The sequence below is a fragment of the Octopus bimaculoides genome, chromosome 14, assembly GCF_046866305.1.
Source record: "Octopus bimaculoides isolate indiv1 chromosome 14, ASM4686630v1, whole genome shotgun sequence".
Taxonomy (NCBI): domain Eukaryota; kingdom Metazoa; phylum Mollusca; class Cephalopoda; order Octopoda; family Octopodidae; genus Octopus; species Octopus bimaculoides.
In genome coordinates, this window is record NC_142941.1 from 43608430 (window position 1) to 43617626 (window position 9197).

The following is a 9197-nucleotide window of genomic DNA, read 5'->3' on the forward strand; positions in this document are numbered from 1 at the left end:
AAAACACTTCATTTCACGTTACTCCAGTCCACTCAGCTGGCAAAAATGAGTAACACTGCGATAGACTGGCATCCCATCCAGCTGGGGAACACATACACCATTGAAACCAGGAAACTGGGCCCATGAGCCTGGCTAGGCTTTAAAAGGGTGTTTTTTTTTTGTTTTTTTTTCATGGCCAGGAATTTTCAAGGGAGGAGGTTAGTTCTGCAAGGCATTTCGTCTGATACTCTATTCATTCTGCCAGTTTATCACTCTAGGTGGGATCAGGTGGGATCGGGTGGGGGTAGCAGTTGCATCCGTAGTAGCAGCAGTAGTAGCAGTAGCAGCAAATGACTTGCCAACATTTTGCACACAGTGTCAGACTTCACATAATTCATTATGTTTTAACTAATTTTAAATTTAATCTCCAGAGTTGCAAGAATATTTCAAGCTGATCAGGGTTCTTAATTAATACCAAAAATACATCTGAGTTTTGATGAATCTGATTGAGGCGGGCATATAAAGCACCTAAGGAATATTTGACGTTTGACTATGACCTCTTTATTGTTAACTTCTCCAGTCATGTTAATATTCAGTATGTATATATATATATATATATATATATATATATATATATATATATTGCTACTGCTGCTGCTGCTGTGCTAAGCAATATATCACCCCCAGCATCACTTAATGGGACTCCTTCAGATCTAAATAGCTACCTGTGGTTTGATAAATGTTCCATATGCATCACAACAGCTAGATGTCTGTTACTGTTTCTTCAGACAGATTAAATATAATGTATGAATAAGCAACCCTATCTAATCTCTCTCTCTCTCTCTCTCTCTCTCCATCTCTTCTTCTTTCTCTGAATGTATAATATTAAATGCACAACACTGCGCAATTCTTTGTGTTAAGACATGGCATTTTATCATTATAGAGGATTTACTGGAATCTAAATGGAAAATTACCAAACTGTGCAAAATTTGATTTCTCTGTCTTTCTCCAGTAGAAATTTCTGTAGGTTATAGATTTACTTCTGTTTCATTGATCTGATAATAAAACACAAAATATGTTATGGCAGTCTCAATCATTAATGGCAATCTCTAGCATAATCTGCACACACAGTTAAGTCAGTCTGTAGACTGTCATGGCAGAATTCAGTAAATCTCTTCAGATAGTAATGATAGTCTACAATAAATCTTCCCCTCTCTGCCATTCACTCCTACTCATTCCTTCCCTCTCACTCCCTCCCACTCTATATCTCAAAAATGGACTTCCATTGTTAGTGATCAACATTGGAAATCTTACATTGTAAGTAATTACTTAAAATACGTTATTATTGCCATTATTAAAGCATTTGACTTACCAGATTCCAAAGTTATCAGATTTGAAAGACATTAGAGAACAATGTTCTTTTCTTTTTATTCACTTGACTATAAATTAAAACTAAAATTTCATTAACTTTTTGAACTGTGGAATTTCTCCAAATGACATTAATCAACGAATTAATGTGTTAATATTTGAATGAAATTTAACAACTCTAGAGAAACACAGTGCCACAGAATTAAGTGGAATGGAAATAATAATTTCAAATCTTGAATAGTTAAAAAGACATTACTTTACTATAATCAAGAAAATACCTAGAGGTGGCATTCAGGATATGAAAGCCTATGGCTGTCATTTGAATTATAAAAACAATTAATATTGAGTACTAATGTATTTAATGTATTGAGCCCTGAAATTTTAATTAACAGTTAAGTCTTATTCATAGACACAAAACAAGAAGTTTAGCAGTAGAGGAGTTAGTCAATTCAGTTAACCTTAGAGCTCGACTGGTAGTTTTACTTTATTGACCTTCCAGGAGGATGAAAGGCAAAGGTGGCCTCAGCAGAATTTGAACAAATGTAACAAAGTGCTTTGTTTGAAGAATTACTGATTCTGGTAATCCACTCTCCTTTAATTGAATGATAATACATTAAAATTTGAAAAAGTCAATCATTATCTTAATGATCAACAAATTCTGGTCAACAAATACAGGGCATTACTACTAGCTCACTGCCTTCACCTACTTAATAATGAGTAAATTATTTTATTAAATCCTTCCTTATTTTAAAAATTAGTTGAAACGAAGGCAGTATATTTCAACATAAATATGATAATGAAAGGACCTCTGCAAAAGATTAAAATTATCACCCAAGGACTAGAACAGTCCCATGAGCAAGTTTCACCAACATTTTTCAGAACTCAATCAGTTCCACAGATTGAGTTCAAATCCATAGAGAAGTGGTTCTCAATCATTTTTTACGTATGGGTCCCTTTGATTCCTATTCTACTCTGGTGGACCCTCAATAGCCATTCAATGTTTAACACTTATTTATCCACGTTATTTTGAATTAATCAAGATTTTGAAGATGTGATTGTTTATGTCTAGAATGAGATTCTGGAGTAGGTGTGATAGGCCAGATCTGGCCAGTTTGAACATAAAAACAGATCAAATATTTGGGCCAGATATGGCCTGTTTGAATGCTAAAGGTTTAAAGAGTTCTATTATATTTTTACAAATAACGATCATAAGGAACTGTAGAAAAAAATCATTAAAATATTTTGTTTATTGTAGAAGTATAATCATTTTATTGCACATAAATTTCAACAGCAAAACCTGACATAGACCCCACAAGGGCCATACAGTCCCTGGTTGAGAACCACTGTCATAGAGTTACAAAGTGAACCTAACCAAACAGCTATGCCAACTGTTGTTATTGAAATAAAGATAATATAAAAGTAATAAAGTGGTCATAGATTATAAGATCAGAGCAATGATCAGTCAAATCACATATCAGCATAGAGGTCAGTGAGATCACAGAGCTGGCGTATGAACTCAAAGGCAGACAAACAGAATATGACTATAACATAGTGACTTCAGAAATGATAAATTAACACACAGCAGTTAGATCAGATATTCAATCACCATGATCAAATGTAAATGGTAATATTAGCATTAGTGTCAGTGGTCCGTTTGCTGTCAATACAGCATCAGCTTATGCAGAATTTCTTCTGGCTCTGTGTGTGTGTGATCTGAGTTCAAATCTTGCTCTGCTCGGTTTAGTTTTAGATTTGCCTTTCATCTACCTAGAGCTAATAAAGCACCAGCCAAGTTAATAAAGTTAATAAAGCTCCACTCAAGGACCAAGGCTGGTTACTTGCCCCCCTCCTCCACTGCAAGCACAACAATCACCACCACTTCCACCTTCTCTGCCTCCTCCACCTCCTCACCACCACTACCACCACAATCACCACTACCTCCTCCACCTCCACTCCTCTTCCTCCCCCTCTGCATCTTCATCATCATCATGAATCCCTCCTCCTCCTCCTTCTTCTTTTTCTCTAAATTGGTTACATTGCACCATAAAAGGGTAAAACAATTGCACAGAACAGAACAGAAGTTCACAACACAACCTGACATGACTGCACCCACAGGGAATGCAAGATAGTATTTCAGGGATAAGCGGGGTAACAAAGAGGTAAAACACATACTTTATTGAAATCACTTTTCAGAATAAAAGTATTAACTAACTCTCAAAACTATGGCTCCCCTACTTAATACACCAAGAAATTTATTACCCTACAAGTGTAGATTTAACTCTTGAAAGATTCAGACCAAGAACTTTGTCCTCATTCAATTTTGCAATAACAAAAACTGACAGAAATCTGGATTTTGTTTCCTTTTATCAATCAAGACAACATCCAGGAATTACCTGAATCCAGAAGCAGATCTGTGGATCACAACCAGCAATGAAATACCATGTTTTGATAAAGTTTTGAATTAGATTCATGAGTGTGCGTGCACGTGTGTGTGTGTGTGTGTGTGTTTGTATATGCATGTGCGCATGTGCATTCGTGTGTGTGTGCATGTCTTTGTGTCTGTGTACGAGGAGGTGGTGAAAAATTCCTGGCTCTGGGTAAAGGAAAATACTGGCGGATCAGTTTATTATGATTTTATTCAACATATTCCCTTTTTGCATTCACACACTTATTGCAGTGTCCTTCAGTTTTTCTAAGCCCTGTAAAAATAACTCGGAAGGTTGGGCCCTCAACCAGGCCTTTTGCAATACCCTTAAAGCCAGGAACTTTTCAGCACTCCTTCATATGTCTCCCTGTTGCTTGACAACTGGTGCTGGTTAGTTTACATCCCCATAACTTTGGCGGTTCAGCAAAGGACACTAATAGAATAAGTACCAAACTAAAAAAAGAAAAAAAGACAAAAAAAAACCAGACAAAAACAAGTACTGTGGTCGATGTGTTTGACTAAAATCTTTCAAGGTGGTTCTTCAGCTTAGAGGTGGCTTAGTGGTTAAGGTACTGAACTCATGATTGTGGTTTTGGTTCTTGGACCAAGTGATATGTCGTGTTGTTGAGTAGAACACTTCATTTTATGTTGCTCCAGTCCACTCAGCTTGTAAAAATGAGTAATCCTATGACAGACTGGTTTTCCATCCAGGTGAGGAATATATATGCCATGAAACCAGAAAATTGACCCTTATGAGTCAGTATTATTTGAGAAGGTAACTTTATTTTACCCAGTTTTGCAAGGTAACTTTAACTTTACTTTACCCAGCTTGGCTACATTTCAATGACTGAAACAAGTAAAAATTATAAATGATGATATTGGTTACTATAAAGATACTCCTGGGGCAATATACTATGTACTTAGCAGCATTGTTCTGTTACTTCAATGTGTAATATTATGTAGTTTTAAAATTTGATATATTTTAAGGTTGTGAAGTGAGAGCAATGAAAGCAAAATATTCTTATTCAGCTTAGGAAAGAACAAATTACGTTGTCATTTACTAGCTACATAATGTGAAATGGAATGAAAATTTTAAGTGCTGACCTGCTGAGAAAGATTCATGGTATCAGAAATAGATGAAATAGTTTTAAAATGTACGGAGAAAGGATGACAAATTACAGTGAATTCATGTTTAATGATAGACAGAACAAAGATATTCAAAGGAAGATGTAGTAACATTAATGATGATTATCATTACAATGGAAATGGAAAAGTTACTCATGGCAAATAAGTGTGCTGTGTGTTAATCTCATGAAACTGGATACACAGATCTATGGTAAAGTTATATATACATGAAGATACATGAACACATTTGTGCATGCAGCTAAGTTAAAACTAATGCATATATTTTTAAGAAGAAACGTCTGTTTTATTCATTTGGAATTGACAATATGTTTTATGTAATTTTATGAATACGTCAATGAATAAGTTAGCGTTCATCAAAATAAATTTAATCTGACAAATGGAAAACATTTTCATTGCTTTTGAATGTTTGGTAAATGCTTTACATTTTTTTTTTGTATTTTTTATTCATTTCCATCTTGTTCTGTTCTCAGTTTAACCTTCCTTGGTCCAGGTTTGCTTTCCATGCTACTAGTATCACTTAAGCAAACATTAGTAGGATATTGTTAAATTAAAAAAAAAAATTTGTGTTATATTGGCTTAGTCCAGAGGAATGGGCAATTCCATATCCTTTTAAAACCTCTGTTCATTCTAATAATATATCTTTTCATCCCTCTTACCAATGTTGGTTTTGTTAACAAGAAAGAATTGTTAGCACACCTGACAAAATTTTTAGCAGCATTTCACCTGTCTTTACTTTCTGAGTCCAAATTCCACCAAGATTGACTTTGTATTTTGTCCTTTCAAGGTTAACAAAATAGGTACTAGTCAAACACTGGAATCAATCTAATTGACTAAAAGCCTTTTATTAAATTTCAGTCCTAGTGTTTATAGCTTTACCAAGTAAAAACTTTACCAAATAAAGCAATGAGCTTGCAGAATCATGAACACAGCAGACAAAATACCTCACTGCATTTCGTCTGTCTTTGCATTCCAAGTTCAACTTCTACTGAAGTCAACTTCGCCTTTCATTCTTTCAGGGTCGATAAAATAAATACCAGTTGATCATTCATGTCAATTTAATCACCTAGAACCTCCCCTAAATTTTCAGGCCTTGTGCTTATGTGCTTATAGTGGAAAAGATTATTATATTTACAAAATAGCAAAATAATTGTTGTCTGCTTTCATTCAGTTTAACACTGATTAGCTGTGTATTGACCACATGTTTTTAGTGTAAAACGGTCAGTTTTTTTTTTTTAGACATCAGTGACAGCAGAAGATTTCTAGTTGTGAATTATAACAGACATTTCTGTAAAACAACACAGTTAATGTGTGATGGATATTTTTCTCTTTCCTTTTGAAAGGCTTTTACAGAAAGGAAATTGTTTAGTTTGTTTTTCAATTTCTCTGCTTCTTCTGATGGAAAACTCACATTATTTTAACATTTTTAGCAGTTTATGTACACTGGCAATGTAAATGAAATTTTAATTGGAATCATACTCACATTCACTCACAATCACCTCCCATCCCTCTTTCACTCTCATACACTTCTCCTAACTATCTTTCTCTTTCTCACACAGACACACATGCATAAGGCTATATTTTCATATATTGTATTTATATATATATTCTGTGTGTGTGTGCATATACATACACATGCACGCATATATATATATATATATATACATATACATATATGAATACATGTATATATATATATATATATATATATATATATGTACATACACACACACCTATATATATATATACATATAAAGGTATATACATTTATACATATGTGCACATATACATGCATATACATGCATATATATATATATATATATATATATATATATATACATATATGACATGTGGGTATACATTTGCATGCATGTGTGTGTGTATGTGTGTGCATGCGTGCACGTAAATCAGTAAAACCGCTTGGCACTACCAGATCAACGTTGGTGATGCTAAATGATTTTCCTTTCTCCTTTTGTTTTCGGTTTGTTGTTGTTGTTGTTGTTGTTGTCATTGCTGTTGTTGTTTTTATGTTGAATCATTTCATTGAAAGTATCATGTGTGTCAACTTCTTTTTGTTGTTGTTGTTGTCTTTGTTATTGCATGATATTCTGTGTTGCGCATGCTGAAATTTTTTCTTCTTTTTTTTTGATTTTTTAACAATTAGTTTTGTTTTCTTCTTACTCTTATGCTTTGTTGGAAATAGCATTCTCTGCTGTTTTCTTTATGCCTGACTCATGCTAAAAGCAAGCACTAAAATATTCTGGGGTTTCCATCTTCTGCAAACTGAGAGAATATTATTCTATCACCAAAATGTAACACACAGCAGAGCACACTATATTTAAATTATTTTAAATTTAGAAAACACAAGGCATTATCAATTTAAGAATCATCATTAATATAATGTTGTCCTTGGTGCATCTTTGTGTGTGTGTGCATGTGTGTGTGCATGTATGCATGCATGTATACGTGGGGGGGGGGGGTGCATGCGTGTGTGTCTGCTATTTTACATGTGTAAAATAACACATGTGTGATTGTGTTTATTATTTTTCTTTAAAATGTGATTTATTAAAACAAAAAACACATAAAAGAATACAAAGGGAAAAATGAACAGGAATAAATTTTTGAAAAGATTATTTGAATTAATTAATAATCAATTAATTAATAAATAATTTTATACTACAATCAGTGGTTTTTGAATAATTATTATTATCAGATATCACACTGCATCTCATTACAAGACGACGAGATGGACAGAATACACTGCATGTGAAATTTGTGAAGAATATTTGAATACATTGCTTGTAATCTTCCATACAGTGGCACTATGCAATATAGATCGCTGATATTGAATAACAGTGATCAGCTTTCATTGAATAGACCTATGACACCAACATAATCAATTGAACAGACGATTCAATTAATATTTCTAGTCATAACCAGCTAATCTTTATTGTGAGGATATGTTATCTTAAGATTATGAACTTTAAAACTTGCACTCTCTCTCTCTTTCACTCACTTTGTCTTTCTCTCAACATTAACAAGGTTACTGAGTTTGCTAAGATTTAGCGGTCACATTGAGTAGGTTCAGTGAGTGTATAAAATTCCCTTTAATGGTTTGTGTAGCGAATTTTCTGTATTTCAATGTAATATATTAGTCTGTGCTTTCTTACCTATGAAGTAAGAAATCTATTATTCGAAACAATGCCTGATTATATAGCATGTAAAAAAAATTGAAGAATCAGAGAAAAAGAACCAAATATCTAATTAGTTTGGTTGCACCACGTTCTCCAGAGCATAAAATTTATTGAAATATATATTATTTAGTGAGATTTTCTTTTAATGGTTTTAGCCAGATGACTGAATGTAAAAACTTATAATACCTTTTCTGGTTTATGGTTGTTGTCATTTTTGTTGTTGTCGTTGTCGCTGTTGCTAAGACCTAGGTCAACCCTGATCTTGCAGGCTTGTGATCAAAAGTGTTTCAGCAATAATCACCCAATCTTTTACTCATATGCAGGGACCAAACCCATGATCACATTTACAATATGTCCTTTCCAAATATGGTAGAACAGGCTTTTCTTTTTCATATATGCATGCATATATATATATGTGTGTGTGTGCAGAGAGAGAGAGAGAGAGAGAGAGAGAGAGAGAGAGAGAGAGAGAGAGAGAGAGAGAGAGTGAGAGAGAGTGAGAGAGAGAGAGAGGCAATGAGACTGCAGAATTGATTGCATGCTGGGCAAAATGCTTAGTGGCATTTTCATCTGTCTGAGTTCAAATTCTGCCAAGGTTGAATTTGTTTTTCTTTCTTTCGTGGTCAATAAAATAGATTAACCAGTCAAGCACTGGGGTCAATGTAATCAACTTACCTTCTCCCCACGAAATTGCTGGCCTTGTACCAAAATTTGAAATTTACAGCATATATAAATTTTTAAATATTGTGGAGGTTAGTTTGTTTATGTCTCCATAACTTGGTGGTTCAACAAAAGGTACTGATAGAATAAGTGACAGAATTTAAATAATAAGTACTGGGGTCAGATTGTTCCACTAAACCCTTCAGAGCAGTGCCCTAGCATGTTCACACACACAGTTCAATGCCTGAAACAATTAAAGGGGATAATAGATAACGTATGTACAAATCTCTAATTTGCAGGGGATGGGGTGGGGGTAAGAGGGAGGTGAAATAATCACATGCATCCTAAGATTCACCAGATACATTGTTTTATTCACTACCCCCCCCACAATTAAGATGAACAGTACAGTTGACTCTATCCAGATTACA